Genomic DNA, 18,311 nt, shown 5'->3' with positions numbered 1-18,311 from the left:
AGCATGGAAGCACGTCATCTGGAATGATGGCTGAAGCATGCAGGGCCATAAGATTTTTCTAGTGTATCTGGCCTGTAAATATCTTGCAATGCTAGCTACTGAAGTGCCATGCAAATGCCCGCTCTCACTTTCTGGTGACATTGTAAATAAGAAGACAGCAGCATTATCTCCTGTAAATGTAAACAAACTTGTTTGTTCAGCCAGTCGCTGAGATAAGAAGTAGGACTAAGAGGACTTGTAGGCTCAGAAGGGTTACATAACTGTTTTGTTTTTTAGTGTAATGTAACAAACAATCTACATTTGTAAGTTGTACTTTCACAACAAAGAGATTGCACTACTGTACTTGTATGAGGTGAATTGGAAAATATTATTTCTTTTATCATTTTACAGTGCAAATATTTGTAATTAATTAAAAATATACACTTTGATTTCAATTACAATACAGAATATATATGAAAATGTAGAAAAACATCCAAAATATTTAATAAATTTTAATTGGTATTCTATTGTTTAACAGTGCAATTAGAATTGCGATTGATAGTGATTAATTTTTTTTAATCGCAATTAATTTTTTGAGTTAATCGCAATTTATCGACAGCCTTAGTAAAAAGACTACACCTACACAGAACATCTTATCCAGCGTATTAGGAAAGTCTAAATACTGATAGCTGCACATGGGCCATAATAGCAACTGCCTTGAGAATATTAATGAACATACGCAGAAAAGTAAATTTAACACGAGCACACACAACTGTACCTATGTGTATGCTCATACTAAATTCAAGTTAAGAAAAGCTATCAAGATGCTCAGGCCCAACATTGGGTATTGCAATAAGTGTTATACCTCAATCAAAACAAGAGCTTTGAGTGGAGGCAATTTTAACATCACCCTGCACTGCTAGAAATGAATACACAACTGTGTTTTGCTACTGCAGGGAGACTCAGATTGATCTAATTTAGCTGTCCAAGATGACCAGAAACACGTTAGTCACCATAAGCAGTGCATAAATCTAGTTTCTCACAATAATTTCAAATTTTAAATTGCTAGGCAAGAACCGGGGGGGACGGGACACCAAGGGGGGAGAAAACAACTCTTAAAAGTTTTTTTTTTTTTAAATAAACACCTGCAGCATGGGGAGTGCCAATACACCTATCCACTATATCACCAAAGCAGTGTGCCTCCACCCTGCTCTGAGAGACCACTTCCAGAAGTAAGGAAATTAGTATTTACCCCTAAGAGACCTTGTCCTCACTTGCTTAGGCTACTAAACTGAAAGCCACTTAGTGGCAACTATGATAGTGGTTTGTGTGATGAGGACCACGCATCCACTGGCAAGCTGACTCACACTAGACGTCAAATGCCAATAACTTTTTATCACTATAAAGTGGTGTTCAATTAAACTCAAGCCTTCTCAGAGGGGAGGGGAAATTTGTTTCTGCCCTAAAATACCTTGCTTATAACCAGCCGTGTAAGTTTTATCAAAATATTCTGTTTCCTTCCTGTAACAGCATGACAAGATAAGAATCAGTATGTGGTTTTCCAGCACTTGCTTTGTAGTTTTCCACAGAGATTTTAAAGTATTAAAGTTACACTATCAGTGGGAGTGTAAACTGTAACACTGTAGCAAAAGTACTGAAAGAAGAATATATCGGGGAAATAATTCTTAAGAAGAATTGCAGCATAATTCCATTGCTTTAATCAATTTACAATAACTGCTAGTTTATTGTTGAAATCAGTACTCTGTATTCCCCTGTTCCTCACTCTCTCCCAGAACTGAATGGCTCTTCATTCTACCACCTCAAGAGCATTATGTACAGGACACCTACAGTAAACATTTCTATCTATCAATTAACTACTTTTTCAGTGTTTAGATAACTGCGTCCATAAACATCTTATGAAAAATCATTTCCATTACACAACAGTAGAGTTTTGAAGAAGCACAGTACATCTAAGATGATAATTTGGTCCTGTTTTAGTTACCACTGATTAGACTCAACTTTCAGAATTCTAACATGCTTGCTGCTATGGTTTACATTTTTTCTAGATGTCAGATACTGAATAGGCTCACAGTCAGTTGATGCTCTTGCTGTCTGGTCTCGAGATTGATTTTTCAGTCCTTAGAACTGAATAAATAGATAGATTGTTGAGGAGAACAGTTTCCAGAAGCAACAGCTATCAGAACCCAGTTTCTTCGGTGGTCATCACAGTACTGTGGAAGGCCTACTAAGTTTGTTTTATTAGGTCTTGACCATGCTGCTGAGTCTATGGGCATTTTAGCTGAATATGTATTGCTGGCTCTAGCAGCATCATTTTGGGTAGCAGTGTGTTTTAGATTTAATTTTTTTTAATAATTAAGAGAAGGAAATATGCATGTCCTGGATGATTGATTATTATTTTGTTTGTTCTGAATTCTGTGTTTTTAAAAATGTTACATTTGTCTAGCAGAGGCACTATAACAGAGGAATCTCTAAAAAATAAATAGATGAGCTGTCACAGGTTCACCTGCACCACTGCAATTTCGACAACCTCTTTGATACAAATAAAAAAAATGCATGCATACTAATACAAATTTAGAATCTTGACTATCAAATTGAAAAGCTTTCATTAAATGGGACCTCCTACTACAGTTAAATGTGCAGAGGGAGTCTGAACTGGGCTTTGAAAGGGTCTCTCCCGCCCCAGAAGTCTGCCAAAACAAGCCATTTCTCGCAGTCCCGGTTTCACACTGGAAGTTGCACGCAGCCCCAGGCTAGAGCCAGCGGCCTCTCACACACCGCACCGAACGGAGGTAATTAACTTTGTTACCAAACCCTAGAGAGCGACCAGGAAACAATGTTTCACTCCCAGCGCACGGGCCTCCTCCTAGGTGGCCCTGAGGGGCTGGCACTGGCCGAGCGGGAGCCAGCCTGGCGTGGGAATGGGGGCGTTCCGGGGGGTCCCAATAGCAGTTTCTCTCCGCTTTGCCCCACCTCTGCTGGGAACAGGCCCCGCCAGTGTGAGGAGCCTGCAAGGCGCTGAACCGCCGTCCGCTCATGCGGGGCCAGGCGGAGGCCAGCAGCCCCGAACACAAGCCGCTCTGTGGGGGGCTCCTACCGTGCCAGCGATACCAGCCAGCGAGCTCCCGCGCCGCCGCCAGGGACCACTGTCGCCTCTGGCTGCTCGCAGCCCAGACACAGAACCTGCTGATGTGCGAGGCAGCGATGCTCTGGGGAGCGCCCTGCTTGGGGGAGGCCGCGAGGGCAGCCGCTTCTAGAGGCCGACGGTCACGGCTCTGCTATGACTACTAAGGGACGAGCGAGCGCAGAGCCCCACCCCGGCAGAGAACACCGGGTCCCCTCGCACCAGAGACGAGCTTCGCGCCGGGGGAGAGGATCAGCCCCAAGGGGCGCCCCGCAACCCAGACTCCAAGCAGCGCTCGCCCGTTACAGACACAGACGGGCCCACCGGGCGCAAGACGGGTTCAGGCTGCCCTGTTCCGGGGAGCGGGAGCTGGCGCGGCGCCCAGCCCGAAGGCACCGTTGGGTAACTCTTCCAACACAGCCGCCCCCAAGCTGTAAACAAAGCAGCGCGAGCCAGGGGCCGGGCCAGCTACAGAGACGCCGCGCGCGCGCCACCATCGCTTGCGCTGCCTGGTTTACAGCGCGACGGCGGTTCCCCGACCCCTACCGTTCCATTTCCGTTGGGAGCAGGCGGCCTCCGCGCTCCAATAATGAATGAGTCCCATATACCCACACCCCGGCGCCGAGTTACCTACCCCACCAATTAAAATGTTTCTCTCACCGCTACCTCCGCCACCGCTGAGAACTCCCGCACTCCCCAGCACCACCGCCTCAACCAGCTACTACGGCCCCTTTAAGGGCTAGTCCGATAGGAACCGCTTAGTGAATTAAATCTCCATCGGCGTCTCCCCGGCTTTATCCCGATCGCTCATTCCCCCCTCGATAACTCGACGGTCCGGCTCCTTCTTCCCGCCTCCTCTCCCTCCCCATTGGCAAGCGGCTCTCAAACAGGAACAAACACTAATTGGTGAAGATGGACGACATTCATCTGTCTCCGCCCTTATTGTTCATTTTGATTGGTTCATAGGTGTCAATCCCTCCCTGAGGCGGCCAATCGTCTCAACCAATCACTTCACCATGTGGCGACTGTGCTCTTCCTATTGGCTACGTAGACCAGCTTCCTGTAGAGCTGAATGGCCAAGACGGAAGTCTGTCCTAGATTCTGGACGGCTCATCATGGGAAGCTTTCCGACAGCTCAGAGACCGCCCAGTCTTTGTGCATGGTGGGAGGAGGCTGGGAAATTAGCTTCAAAACTAAAATGAGTGCCTAGCCCTTTAAATGTCTTCCAAAGTGTTAGGGACGCCGTAAAAAGTCTTTACACTTCCATTGCGCGAAGGGACTGTGGTACAATTCCCATATGTGAAAAACGCGCAAGAACTATTCTGACCGCGAAACGGGTGGACAGAGTCCTCCCTTGAAAAAAGCCGGGCCTGTTCTGTATCCCCCAGGTATCAGCTGTAATCCCTTACCCCTCTCCAGGTATCTGGAGCCTATTTACCCCCAAATTTTAGAGGAGTAGGGGTTCTGGATTGCTTACTCCGTCTCTCTCCTCGTTTCTCGTCCCGGATCCCGTTGATCCGCAGCTCTCTCTCAGGCGTGCAGACTGAATCTAAGCTGAGGGATGCAGCAGTCCCAGGGAACCACTAGACCAAAAGTTCCAAAACCCGCTTGGCCATCTGGGATCAGTTTGAAATTGGATTCCATCTGGGGTTCAGACCTTTCAACCACCAGCCACACTCTGGGAACCATATACATGAATAAGAATAATATGAGAAAAAGAATAATAATAATGAAAATGTCTAGATCTCTGAGATTCAAACTAAAACACTGCATTCTGGGTGTTCACTGTCATGCGGAGTTTTGAGGAGGGGCATCAGAGTTGCTGCACTGAGTTTAAAAAGACCAAGATCATTTAGAAGTTTCAGTGCAACTAATGAGTTATATTGGTAGTCAAATATGTCATTTTACCTGAAGAAACTTGTTTCATAATTAGATTTTCTTTCCCTCTCCATAAATTTGGATTAAAAAAATTGGGATTAGCAGAACCATTGCTTGAAATCTCAATTTCGCCCATAGAAAAATTAATAACATATTTCCTCTCCCTAAAGTAAAACGAGCAAATATTTGCCTCTTGTCCAGTTTCATGTCAAATGTGCAGATACTTTTTGCCAGAAATTATTCACCTTTTCTTACCACAGCAAACCACTGAATTTCACTCAACATAACTACTGAAGCTCTGAATTTGGGAGACATCATAGTGAGGGACACAAGACCCATTTTAAACTGTTTACTTTTTCCATGAAGGCTTTCACAACACAGGGAAAGGGAAAGAATTTTGCTGTTGTTACCGCTTTAATTACAACTTTGATACTTTTCATGACCCTTACAAAAACAAATTCTAAGATCTCTTTGTAATGAAGATGTGACACACACACAGAGAAAGACTAGACAGACACTGAATTTTATATCCTGGCAGCAGTAGATGCAGGCATTGTTAGGTCTAAGGGGGTCAGGATTTCAAAAATTTAATACGTCTGTTACATTAATATATCAATATAGAGTTACAGGCCTTTGGGAAGATGAGGATAGTAAAAAACAGAACAAAAATTAAGAATATAAATCTTAGTTGCAGGGAAATTTACTGCCAAAATAATAAAAATCTTCTCATTGTGTGGAAGTGCAGCAATTTTACTGGAAATAAAAAGAGCCGAAAGGAAAAAATATGCTAGATACCATACAAAATAAAGAGGATTGTAAAAAAGCCTCAGGAAGAAGAGTCCCAGATTCATTGACTTTCTCATTGTCATTCAATTATATAGACACTGATTGTGCAGACACTTATGCAGGAATAGATTTATTTTACCACAGTGAGCCATGCCATTGGAATCAATACATTGTATAGGCACCATCCATATTGTAGACAGCAATTGTCCACCTTTATCAAGATGATGATAGGAAGCCCCAGTGATCTTTTATTTACATTTTACAACAAAGTTTGCTACACCATTTGATGCTCATTGTTTGGTCTGTAAGTGTTCTAGAATCCATACACTCTTTCGATAAAAAAACTTACATAGTCTTCCAGAAGCTGTGACAGAAAGGAAAACAGGAAGGGATCCGATACCTGATGTGCCAGTGGCTGTGAAGCATTCAAGTGAACTGTTTCCAATAAGAGGTTGGGACTTTTTAGGTGGAAGAAAAGATGTTAATCTGTTGTATTACTCCTTCTATTTTCAAATGTTGTATTGCACCCTAAGTGTTTTGGTAGTAGGACACCTAACAAATATTTATTATCCTGAGGCAACATAATCTACTGAATTAAACATTGGACTGGGAGTCAGTAAACTAGGGTTCACTGCTACTGATATGCTGTATGGTCTTGAGGAAGTTGCTTAGGCTAATTTTTTCTAATGTGACTTCTGATTTTGAGAGCCCAGTTTGAGACACCTTGAAGTTGGTTTTCACAACTGAATGACGTCAAAGAAACTGATAAAAGAAAAGGAGTACTTGTGGCACCTTAGAGACTAACCAATTTATTTGAGCATGAGCTGTAGCTCACGAAAGCTCATGCTCAAATAAATTGGTTAGTCTCTAAGGTGCCACAAGTACTCCTTTTCTTTTTGCGAATACAGACTAACACGGCTGTTCCTCTGAAAAGAAACTGATGGGGCTCATCACCAATGAAAATCAAGCCCTAGGTATTTCAAGTTGAATATTCACACTAAATTTTTTTAAGTACATCAGAATCAGGAAGCCTGCCAAATCATTAGTGGGGCCCCTGGATTATTGAGGTGCTAAGGAGCACTCAAGGAAGACAAAGCCATTGCAGAGGAGCTAAATGAATTCTTTGCGTCAGTCTTCACCGCAGAGGACATGAGGGAGATTCCCACACCTAAGCATTTCTTTTTAGGTGACAAATCTGAGGAACTGTCCCAGATTGATTTTGGGTTTCAGAGTAGCAGCCATGTTAGTCTGTATCCTCAAAAAGAAAAGGCATACTCGTGGCACCTTACAACTACTCCTTTTCTTTGTCCCAGATTGAGGTATCAATAGAGAAGGTTTTGGCACAAATTGATAAATTAAACAGTAGTAAGTCATCAAGACTCAATGGTATTCACCCAAGAGATCTGAAGGAACTCAAATATGGAATTGCAGAACTACTAACTGTGGTATGTAACATATCACTTAAATCACCCTCTGTGCCAAATGACTGGCAGATAGCTAATGTCATACCAATTTTTTTAAAAGGTTCCAGAGGCAATCCTGCTCAATTACAGGACAGTAAGCCTCACTTCAGTACCAGGCAAATTGGTTGACACTATAGTAAAGAACAAAATTATCAGACACATAGATGAACATGTTGGGGAAGAGTCAATATGGCTTTTTAAAAGGGAAATCATGCCTCACCAATCTATTAAAATTTGGGTCAACAAACACGTGGACAAGGATGATCCAGTGAATGTAGTGTATTTGGACTTTCGAAACCCTTTGACAAGATCCCACACCAAAGGCTCTTAAGCAAATTAAGGAGTCATGGGATGAGATGAGGGAAGGTCCTCTCATGCATCAGTAACTACTTAAAAGATAGGAAACAAAGGGTAGAAATAAACAGTCAGTTTTCACAGTGAAAGAGGTAAAGAGTGGGGTCCTCCAAGGATCTGTAGTGGGAGATGTGCTGTTCATCATATTCATAAAAGATCTGGAAAAAGGAGTAAACAGTGAGGTGGCAAAGTTTGCAGACAATACTACATTATTCAAGATAGTTCAAAGCAGACTGCAGAGAGTTACAAAGGGATCTCACAAAACTGGGTGACTTGGTAACAAAATGGCAGATGACATTCAGTGTTGATAAATGCAAAGTAATGCCCATGGGAAAATATAATCCCAACTATACATACAAAATGAAGGGGTCTAAACTAGCTGTTACCACTCAAGAAAGATCTTGGAGTCATCATAATTCTCTGAAAACATCTGCTTAGTGTACAGTGGCAGTCAAAAAAGCTAACAGGATATTAAGAACTATTAGGAAAGGAATAGATAATAAGATAGAAAATATCTTAACGCCACTATATAAAGCCATTGTACACTCACACCTTGAGCACTTGTGCAGTTCTAGTTGCCCCATCTCAAAAAAAGATATATTAGAATTGGAAAAGGTACAGAGAAGGGCAACAAAAATGATTAGGGGTATGGAACAGGTTCCATAGAAGGAGAGATTAAAAAGACTGGGACTGTTCAGCTTGGAAAAGAGACCACTGAGGGGAGATAAGATAGAGGTCTATACAATCACAAATGCTGTGGAGAAAATGAATAAGGAAGTGTTATTTATCCCTTCACATAACACAAGAACCAGGGATCACCAAATTAAATTAATAGGCAGCAGGCCCAAAATAAAATAATAAGGAAATACTTTTTCACAAAATGCAGTCAACCTGTGGAATTTGTTGCCGGGGGATGTTGTGAACTCCAAAAGTATAACTGAGTTCACAAAAGAATTAGATACATTCATGGAGGATAGGGTTAGGGATAGGATGATGGTTAATTAGTTAAATTGTAGAGTACTTTGAACATGTAAAGTATATAAAAGTAATAACTATTAAGAAGTTATTAATGTGAGTGACCAAGTCCTTACTAATTGAGGCTTTGAGCAACAACTAAGGCTGCCTCTCTGGCTTCTTACTGATGTGCCATACTTCCTTAGGGCAATGATTGATTCTTTGCTTGCCTGCCTATTGTAGTAGTTATAATATAGATTCATAGATTTGAAGGCCAGACGGGACACTTTGATCATTTAGCCTACCCTCCTGTATAACACAGACCACCGAACTTCCCCCAAAATAATTCCTAGAGCATATCTTTTAGAAAAAAAACATTCTTGATTTTAAAATATCCAGTGATAGAGAATCCACCATGACCCTTGGTAAATTGTTCCAATGGTTAATTACCCTTGCTGTTAAAAATTTACACCTTATTTCCAGTCTGAATTTTGTCTAGTTTGACTTCCAGCCATTGGATGATGCTATACCTTACTTTCTTTCGTAGGCTGAAGAGCTTTTTTTATGTACAAAGCAATGTGTTTTTTCCACTTTAGGGATGGACTCATCATTCAACTGCATTCCTGTTAACCCATTAAGTATTATTAATAATAATTGTTAGCATTATTAGGACACCATTTTGCTAGGCATTCTATAAACAGAACAAAAAGTTGGTCCCTACCTGTGACAGGGTAGTCTGCCCCCTTAAGACTATATGGCACTTAGAGGTCCCTGTATAGTAATGTAATGTAGAGTGATCCTTTAAGATTTTGGGAAGTCTGACATATACAAGGACCTAGGAGATGTTGGTAGGGAGGAAGCAGTCCCAGAAATAAGTAATGTCTGAAAGAAACCTTGTTACTGTTTCTTAAAGGGACCAGGAGACTTGCAAGGCTGTCCTCCCTCCCACCCAGTTGGAATGAGCTTTACAAAATGGTCCAGGCATCATACATGCTGCTTCATCATTCATAGCAGAAGGCTTGCCTGGTAGATTCTCTGAGTTTGTGGATTAATTGAGAAAAAGGGATCAGCTGGAAGGAGAACCTGGTTAAGGCCCTACAACTGGCCTAAATTAAAACCTAGGTGCCAGGAGGAGACCTTCACATCTGTGAAGAATTATTCTATTGCACTAATTTTTTTTAAACAAAGAACATCATATCAGAGAGATGATGAGTCTGAAAGTCTATCTTGCATCTTATGGAATTTCCACATTTTCCTGTCCATTTGTCAGTACTGTACTAGCTGATCTTGCTACTATTTTTATTAATAGGTTGCAAATTCTGACACAGATAAACTATTTCAGCACAGTGAGCCAAGAGTGAGTTATTTATAAAATTAATAACCTGTCTGTTCATTCCCTTTGGGCACCTGCCATTGGCCACTGTCAGAGGACAGGATACTGTGCTTGGTGGACCTTTGGTCTGACCCAGTATGGCCATTCTTATTGTCTGATAAAAGAACGCTTTAAATGGTGATTGCAAAGACTAAAGGATAATCAGCATACCACAAAGTTAAGGCTGGGTAGGTAGCACAAGTCCTGGAGGGCAAGGTGGTGGGGGAGACTAGTGAAAGAAGGATTATATGGTAGGAGTGAACTGGTTCTCCTTAAGCGTTCACTTCAAGACATTCTAACACTTGGGTTTTAAGTGCAGAATTCAGGTACAGTAAGTGTAATAATTTGGTGGTTAGGTGGATTCCAATGAAACACTTCTATTGTAAACTATTTGTTAATTATGAGTTTAGTTCATGAAATTTCCAGGTTTTTTTTTCAAATGCATACCAAAGGTTTAAACAGGGTTGGCATATAAAACCCACGGGAGGGGTGTCATGCTCCAAAATATCTTATGAGGCTTATAATATGTTTCCTCTTGCAGACTTTAGGAAGTCTGTAGGAGGCTGGGATGGGGGAAACATCTCAGTGAGATTGTCACATTCCCCTTGTGTTATCTGGACTGGTGATCTGCTAGGTCACGCCAATCCTTGACTCTGGAAGCCAGCCTTACCCTGCTCTGCTGTGAGAACCCCCACTCCTGGGCTGTTCACACACAGCCTCTGGCATGTAAGCTGCTTGGATTGTGCAACCGAATGACACTAGCCAATATCTCCAGTCCCAAACACAACCCTAGGAGCCTCCATCTTCCAGCGTCCAGATATGCCTGCTGGATGCTGCAAACTTATATGAGTTTGTCAATTTAACAAAGAAATGGATATGCACCAGGCTTGTTATCCCAAAGGAAGTCTCTGACATGCTTCAAATCAAACACACTGCTTCAGGTAGAATAAAAAACCAAATTTATTAACTACAAAGATAGATTTTAAGTGATTATAAGTCAAAGCACAACAAGTCAGATTTGGTCAAATGAAATAAAAGCAAAACACATTCTAAGCTGATCTTACAAACTTAGATGCTTTTCACCACAGGCTGGCTGGTTGCCCTTCAGCCAGGCTCTCCCCTTTGATCAGCGCTTCAATCCCTTGGTGGTGATGTCTGTAGATGGAGGTGGAAGAGAGAGGAAGAGCATGGCAAACGTCTCTCCCTTTTAACATGTTCTTTCTTCCCTCTTGGCTTTGCCCCCCCCCCCCACTTCAGAGTCAGGTGAGCATTACCTCATTGTAGTCCCAAAGTGACCAAAGGAAGGGGGGTGACTCACTCGAGAGTCCAACAGATCCTTTGTTGCTGCCTAGGCCAGTGTCCTTTGTTTCTGTGAGACTAGGCTGGGTTTGCCCCATACATGCCCTGATAAAGTGTGAACTGCCCCTCTGCTCTTGGAAAGTTTTTGCCTGGGCTTGTTTTAAGTGATGATGACACATTTTCAGCCTCATAACTATATGCATGAAATTACAACCCATAACATTACTATAACAACAATGCTCAGTGCATCATGAGCCTTCTGAAGACACTGGACATGACAAACTTTGCATTGGATACCACACAATCATATTATGAGGATGAATATGGGGGTGCAGGGTATTCCCCCGAGGTACAGAACGTCACACCTCTCCTCTTAGTTTACTGCAAGAGGGTTAGTCACTGACTAGTTCAAAGGCAGTTTGTGTTATAGTTCTTTTGGCATCCAGCCATCAAAGTCATGAGGTGGTGTGCCTCAATTTCCCCATTCACAGCAAATCAGGTTTCTCTGCTGTGGTAAGCTTTAAACCAGTTTACAGGTTTTAATTGAAAAGTAGCATTTTCATAAGGTAACATCCATGTCAAAATTCTTAACCCAAAAACTTAACATTGATACCAAAATTTTTATCTCAGACGTGCGTTTACAAATATCTTTAAGATACCACACCCTCTGTTCAGATACTCTAGTTTGAGGTTAGTTTGTTCATTACCCATGGTGTCCTTTGACTATCTCCCATGTAATCAGTCACTGGCTTTTCTTTCCCTCCAGTGTTCTGCTCTGTGTGGGCTCTTAATTTAATCATGTTTCTGGAATTTTGGTGCCTCAGGGTCTGGCAAGATAGGTGTTCAGGGGGATCCTGCACATTGGCTGGCCCTTTAGGGAGCGATCTCCCAACCCTGGGGCTACACATATGTAGAAAATCCAGCTCCCCTTTTGGGGTTACCCTGTGTTTCCCCCTCCCAGCACTGAGTCCTTCCCTGCCCCCTAGAGGGCTGTGATCCGTGGTTTCCGGGCTAGGAAAGCGTGGTGTGTTTGCCTATGCTCCCTAGGTGTGTTTACCCTTTGATCAGATTCACCTTTTCCCAGCAGCTTTTCCATAACAGCTCCCTGTCTCTTACTAGCCTGGTGGAAAACAGCCCCTTCTCTGTCAGTTGGGTCATTTGTGTTCTCACAAACTACCACATGGCAATTTCCTGGTCTCAACTCCTCTGCTGTCACAGGAGTTGGAGCTGCATCTTGATGTAAAGAGACACAGTTACTTGCCAAAAACTTGTCAGAAATAGCAACCTGAAAAACTGGGACCTGGATTGGGATACCCTCCGCCACCCCTTTCTCTGTGCCTGAAAAGTCAGCTATGTGACTCCTCCCCTCCTGGAGGTCAATTACATGGTTCCTTCTCAAAACCTGAGTCACAGGCTGAGCACCTGGGTGCACAGATGCTGACTCAGCCATCCTCCAAGTGTCCTGGGCATCCTGCCCCAAGTGACTAGTGAGGAGACATTCCTGTACCCCCACTATTCCTTCCCCAGTTTCCTCCTCTAGGCCCCCTCCTAAGACACATTTCTCTGGGCTCCCTAGGAAGGGTTCTGTCCCTTGTTCATCTGCAAAACTCTGCCAGCTAACAACTGGGACAGTTTCCTTAGTCACTGACAACACCACTCCTGCCCCTGCGCCTGAGGGCATATTGCCTTCTGCTGGAAAGGAGCTAGTCTCAGGTCCTCCCATACTTGGAAGCACACTGCTTCCCTGTGTTACAGAGTTGCAGGAATCCTCACCCACCTCAGTGGTTTCTGAAATCCCCTGCCCCTTTTCTGGGCTCTCCACTGGGACACATTTCTCTATGCTCCCTAGAGCTGGGTTTATCTCTGGTTCACCAGCAACCTGCTGTCGCTAAAAACCTGGACAGTTCTCTCCCTGGCAGGCATTATATCCCCATCGCTTCCTGATGTGGTGTTGCCTCCAGCTGCAGCGCAGAAGTTGGTCTCAACCGCACTCCCACCTGGAAGCATGTGGCTTCCACCTGCTGCAGAAGAATCAAGGAGACTCTCTCCCATTTTCTCAGCAGTTCCTGAGACCTTACCCTTTCCCTCAGGGGTCCCAGCATAAAACTCCCTCCTGCTGCAGGCAAATACTTTAACCTGAGCTACATGGAAAAAATCATTACCAAGGAGCAGGTCAACTAGGTGGTGTTTTATTACCCACACAGTCAAAACACTTTCCAAACCACATGGATTTTAGCTAGTGGTACCAGGAATCTGCTTTCACCCACCCCCATAATCTCTGTTAATATGGGCTGGGTGATGTGGGACTGACAGGGCCAGGATTAATTGATGGGGCCTGGGAGGAAGAACACTGATGTTAAGATACTACAAAATGCAAAATTAATTGATGTGGGGCTGGAGGGGCACAATTAATTAGCCAGAGGTTTGGAAGAAACTGGAGCCTTTTGTATCACTAGGCAGTACTCTGTGCAAATTTGTGTAACTATGCAAATTAACAATCTATTTCTTTGTCACAAGATGTTGACACTTATGAATTCTTGCCCCTAGATGCTCCCTTCCCTATTCCATCCTCCCTGCTCATTTCAGGAGTCCCAAGTACTCCAGAATCTCTCTCTTCTACTGATTTCCCTGCATACCTCTCCACTCACCCGATGAAACCAAATGTACCCTTCCACCACCATCCATCTCATTTTAGTGACCCTGCCACACTAACATTTCCAAAACACATTTCCCACACTGTTTATTTAATGGACCTCTACTCTACAGATTTCAGGGCTCCCTGATGCCTGCCATTTCCCTCCTCCACGCAGAGGCTTAAAAGTCTCCTCACCTAAATCTGAGGGCTAAGAAACAATGATTTGCCCCCTCCAGCAATGGTATGAGGGAGTAGTCCATTCCAGGTGAGTGGCAACAGCTCAGCAGCATATGGTGAATTAAACCAGTAACATTGTCTTCAATGTGGAAGCTATTACAGCAAGCACCATACTAGCAGATAAAACCATAAAGTGTCCTTTTTAAAGTTATTCCTGTTCATTGATAAGCTGCTTTCACCTATAATAGTTAGTTCTTTGAGGTTCCTGTTTTACTGTTAGCAAAATGCAAACCTAGCATGCCCATCATAATCCTCCTTCTCCAACACAGCCCCCTAACTTCCAAATTCTCCTTACTCAAACTATCCCAGTGGTGCTGCTCTGAGTCCCCACCTGGACTCTTGTGTGTAACTAACTAACAAAACTTGAGCCTAATTTAGTGGCATCCTTTCCTTTTAGCCAGTTCTTGCAAACAATCTTTTACCTAACAGATGTGTTTATTGGTAACCTGCCTCATGCCTGGAGTTTCTAAAGCTAAATACAGTACACAGGACATGTTACTGTATATTTAAAATGTTTGGCATATGGCTCATACAGTAACACCTGACAGACAATGAGTCAGTTACAATACCAAAAATATATTACCATTTAAAAAAATAAATGGTGTAAGAATTACCTCTTGAGAATTCTGTAGCTATGAATACTCCTGAATTTATTAGAGAATGCAATTTTCCTGTAAGCAAGCAGGCAGATAAAGCACAGGAAGGAAACACATTGTGCATTGAAAGGAATGACTGGGACCTTGAATGTCAATTTTAGTAATTCCCCTTGTTAACACTCCATCCATAGAAATGACTAATTCCCATCTTGGAGGGCTATAATTTCTATTTGTCTGCAGATAGACCATGACCCATTTACGTTTGGAAGTTTTTCTTTGCAGTTAGAGTGCCACAACAGGCTTTCTTTTTAGGTCATTTGTTCCTAAACTGGGGTGTGTGCCCCCCCCATGAGGCTGCCCGGCCCTTGAGCTCCCAGCCAGGGAGGTTAGGCCCCAGCCCCTCCCCTCCCCTGCAGGTACACTGCCACGCGGGCAGCGCGGCTTGCGACTGCCCACCTCCCAGGCTTTCCAATAAGCCAGTCCTGCCGCTCTGAGCAGTAAGGGGGCGGGGAGCAGGGTGGGCTGTATAAGGAGCAGGAGGTCCCGGGGGCGGGACAGTCAGGGGACGGGGAGCGGTTGGATGGGGCAGAGGTTCTGGGGGGGCAGTCAGGAGACAGGGAGCAGGAGAGGATTGGATAGGCGTGGGAATCCCAGGGGGACCTGTCAGGGGGTGTGGGTGTGGATAGGGGTCAGGGCAGTCAGGAGACAGGGAGCAGGGGGAATTGGATAGGGGTTGGGGTCCTGGGAGGGGGCGGTCAGGGGACAAGGAGCAAGGGGGTTGGATGATGGTAAAGGAGAGGTGGGGGCGTGAGGGTTTATTGAACATTAAAAAGGGGGCACGATGCCAAAAAGTTTAGGAACCACTGTTTTAGGTGAAAGGCAATCAGTTTCTGTAGAAACTGACAAGTCGATGAGAAAAGCATTGGTACAGCGTACAAGCCACTCCTGTCACAGCCCAGCACCAGCTTGATCTTGTACGCAGATGTTCCACAAGCACAACTGGTTAAGTAAGACGTAGACACAGCGAGTTATGCGAGCATACATCACATGTACGGGCGTGCGTTGTTCCCCTCTTCATTGTTTCCAGGGCTGGATTACCCAATAGGCAGACTAAGCACGTGCTTAGGGCACCAGCAAAGCAGGGGGCTCAAAAAAAATATTTAAAAAAAATTGATATTTGATATTTCAAAAAAAGCATCTAAGTAGTCATCATGGGAAAAATCAGAACTTTGTTAGACTTCCTTACACTCCACTACACACTCTTCCCCTGTTTTTCTCTTCTCTTTTTATTACTTATCCCCAACTAAACCAGGGGGGCGTCCTACTAACGTAGATTGAAATAATGCGAGGAAATCAGATCCTGTCATGTATTGTGGCTCAGTTTGTCCCATTTTTAGCAGGCCATATCTCAAAATATGGGAATGCTGGCAAAGGTAACCCATCATACTTATCCAAGACAATATGTGATGCACTCATTGGTCTAATGAGTAACAAAGTTCGTTCAGCTATTGTGGATGAAATAAGTACTGCTGGGTACTTCAGTTTATCTGTCGACTCTACACCTGATCTTTCACATATTGATCAATTGAGTATTGTACTAAGATATGTGTCTCCCACAGATGGAAAACCAATTGAATGATTTATAACATTCCTCAATTTGAAAAGCCACACTGGTGAAGAAATGGCAAATCAAGTACTGCATTATCTGTGCCAAGTTTGCAAAATAGATGTCTCAAAGTGCAGAGGTCAATCTTATGACAACGCTGCTAACATATCAGGGCATTATCGAGGAATGCAGAAGAAGCTTTTAGAACAGAACAAATATGCCATATTCATGCCATGTGCTGCACACTCTCTCAATCTTGTTGGCCACAGTGCTGTTGATTGTTGTCCAGTGGCAGTAAGTTTTTTCTCAACAGTCCATTTACTTTATACATTTTTCTCGGCCTCAACACACCGATGGGCAGTTCTTAAAACATATTTGTGCAGTGATCGTGTGTTGAAATCTCTTTCTAATACTTGCTGGGAGGCACATGCAGTGGCAACAAGTGCAATTCTGGAGTCCTACTCAAAGATTGTGGATGCATTAGAAAGTATAGCTGAAGACCAATCACAAAAGGGAGAAACTACACGAGAGGCAGAAAACATTGCAAACAAGATGCAAGAACTAGAGTTTGTATTCACGTGGACCATGTGGAATGAAATTTTACAACACTTTTACTACACAAGTCAAGCTCTCCAAGAAAAAGAATTGGATTTGAAAACATGTGCAGACCTCTGTCAAATCATTAGCAGACCACTTATACACTTTGAGGAATGATTTCGAAAGATTTGAAGACAAATCAAAAGATATCTTGCGCAGTCCCGCAAGCGAATCAGGAAAAAACAAGCAAATGATAGCAGTGCAACAGAAACAGCACTGAATCCTAGAAACAAATTTTGCGTAACTACTTACTATACTATAATTGATACACTTGAAGCTCATTCGAAGAGGAGAGGTGAAGCGTACAAAGAAGTATCAAGTAGATTTTATTTTCTAAACTATATGGACTTATCTGATGAACAATATTCACAAGGTTCCCAAAAGCTTGTTGACCTATACCCTGTTGACTTTAACATGAACCTCTGTGGAGAAGTACGGCAGTTCCACTGTCATATGCGCACAAAGTTTAATGAAACAGGAAAAATGAAATTCAGTCACATTGAATTTCATGTCACAATATTGAAAGATGAACTACAATGTGTATTTCCAAATGTAGAGATCACACTATGTATTTTTCTAACATTGATTATTACTAACTGCTCTGCAGAACGCTCTTTTTCTCAGCTGAAAAGAATAAAAAACAGTCAGAGAACAACGTGTCAGGACAGACTTGATTCACTTTCCCTATTGTGTATGGAAGCGGACATGCTTCGTCGAGTCAGCTTCGATGAACTTATCCAGAATCTTGCAATCAGAAAATCTAGAAAGAAGCTATTTTAATTTCAGCATACATGTAAGTTTTGTGTCATTTCGAAAAATAAATTTTATTTTACAATATAGTATTGTTTTTATTTTGAATTACATGCAGGGTGGGGGCACCATAATCTTTTCAGTGCTTAGGGCCTTTAAAGGTCCTAATCTGGCCCGGATTGTTTCATGAGTGAATCCTGCTCAAGTATCAGAGGAGTAGCCATGTTAGTTTGTGACTGTATCCACAAAAACATTGAGGAGTCCGGTGGCACCTTAAAGACTAACAGATTTATTTGGGCATAAGCTTTTGTGGGTAAAAATCCACTTCTTTAGAGATGCAGGGAAATCCCACCCTCACTCACAGCGGCTGCCCAGGGGGACGCACCGAACCCCTACCTCCACTCATCATTCAGCCACTGGCTCGTGAGGAAAGACCCCGATTCGCCCGGTTCTCGCGCACACCCGCAGTAGCTGGGCAGGGTCGGAGAGGCGGGGACCGCACGTCCCAGTGACGAGCCACTGCACCCCAGCCACGCCCCCAGCAGCAGAGCGAAGGGGGCGGGGCGGGGCGGGGCGAGGCGAGCGGAACCAGCCTCCAAGACGCATGCGCATTAAGCGAGTTCACGGAGGGGTGCCTTCCTGTTGCTCCTGCCTGTCGGTATC

General features: G+C 43.4%; 1 protein-coding gene and 1 long non-coding RNA gene across 4 annotated transcripts in view; both read right to left on the bottom strand.

The window, feature by feature from the left end:
* FRYL (FRY like transcription coactivator) overlaps window positions 1-3,970 on the bottom strand; it is a 415,631-nt gene extending 411,661 nt beyond the window's left edge. The window contains exon 1 of one of the 2 annotated variants that reach the window (XM_048848366.2): window positions 3,756-3,970. The gene's annotated coding sequence lies outside the window, so the exon portion shown is untranslated. The remainder of the gene's footprint in view (window positions 1-3,755) is intronic. The other variant, XM_048848367.2, reaches the window with a different exon arrangement.
* A 6,900-nt stretch (window positions 3,971-10,870) lies between these two features.
* Window positions 10,871-18,306, bottom strand: LOC142071921 (uncharacterized). Of its 2 annotated transcripts, none has more exons than XR_012668163.1 (2): window positions 18,045-18,306; window positions 10,871-17,669 (listed from the first exon to the last, which is right to left on the bottom strand). It is a non-coding gene; the product is annotated as an uncharacterized LOC142071921 (long non-coding RNA). The 2 variants fall into 2 exon arrangements; XR_012668164.1 differs by having other exon boundaries at window positions 10,871-17,658; window positions 18,045-18,298.
* Window positions 18,307-18,311: the final 5 nt, after the last annotated feature.

Source organism: Caretta caretta, chromosome 4 (genome assembly GCF_965140235.1).
Source record: "Caretta caretta isolate rCarCar2 chromosome 4, rCarCar1.hap1, whole genome shotgun sequence".
NCBI lineage: Eukaryota > Metazoa > Chordata > Testudines > Cheloniidae > Caretta > Caretta caretta.
Note: the sequence above shows the minus strand (reverse complement) of the source record. Positions and strands in the feature narration are given on the sequence as shown.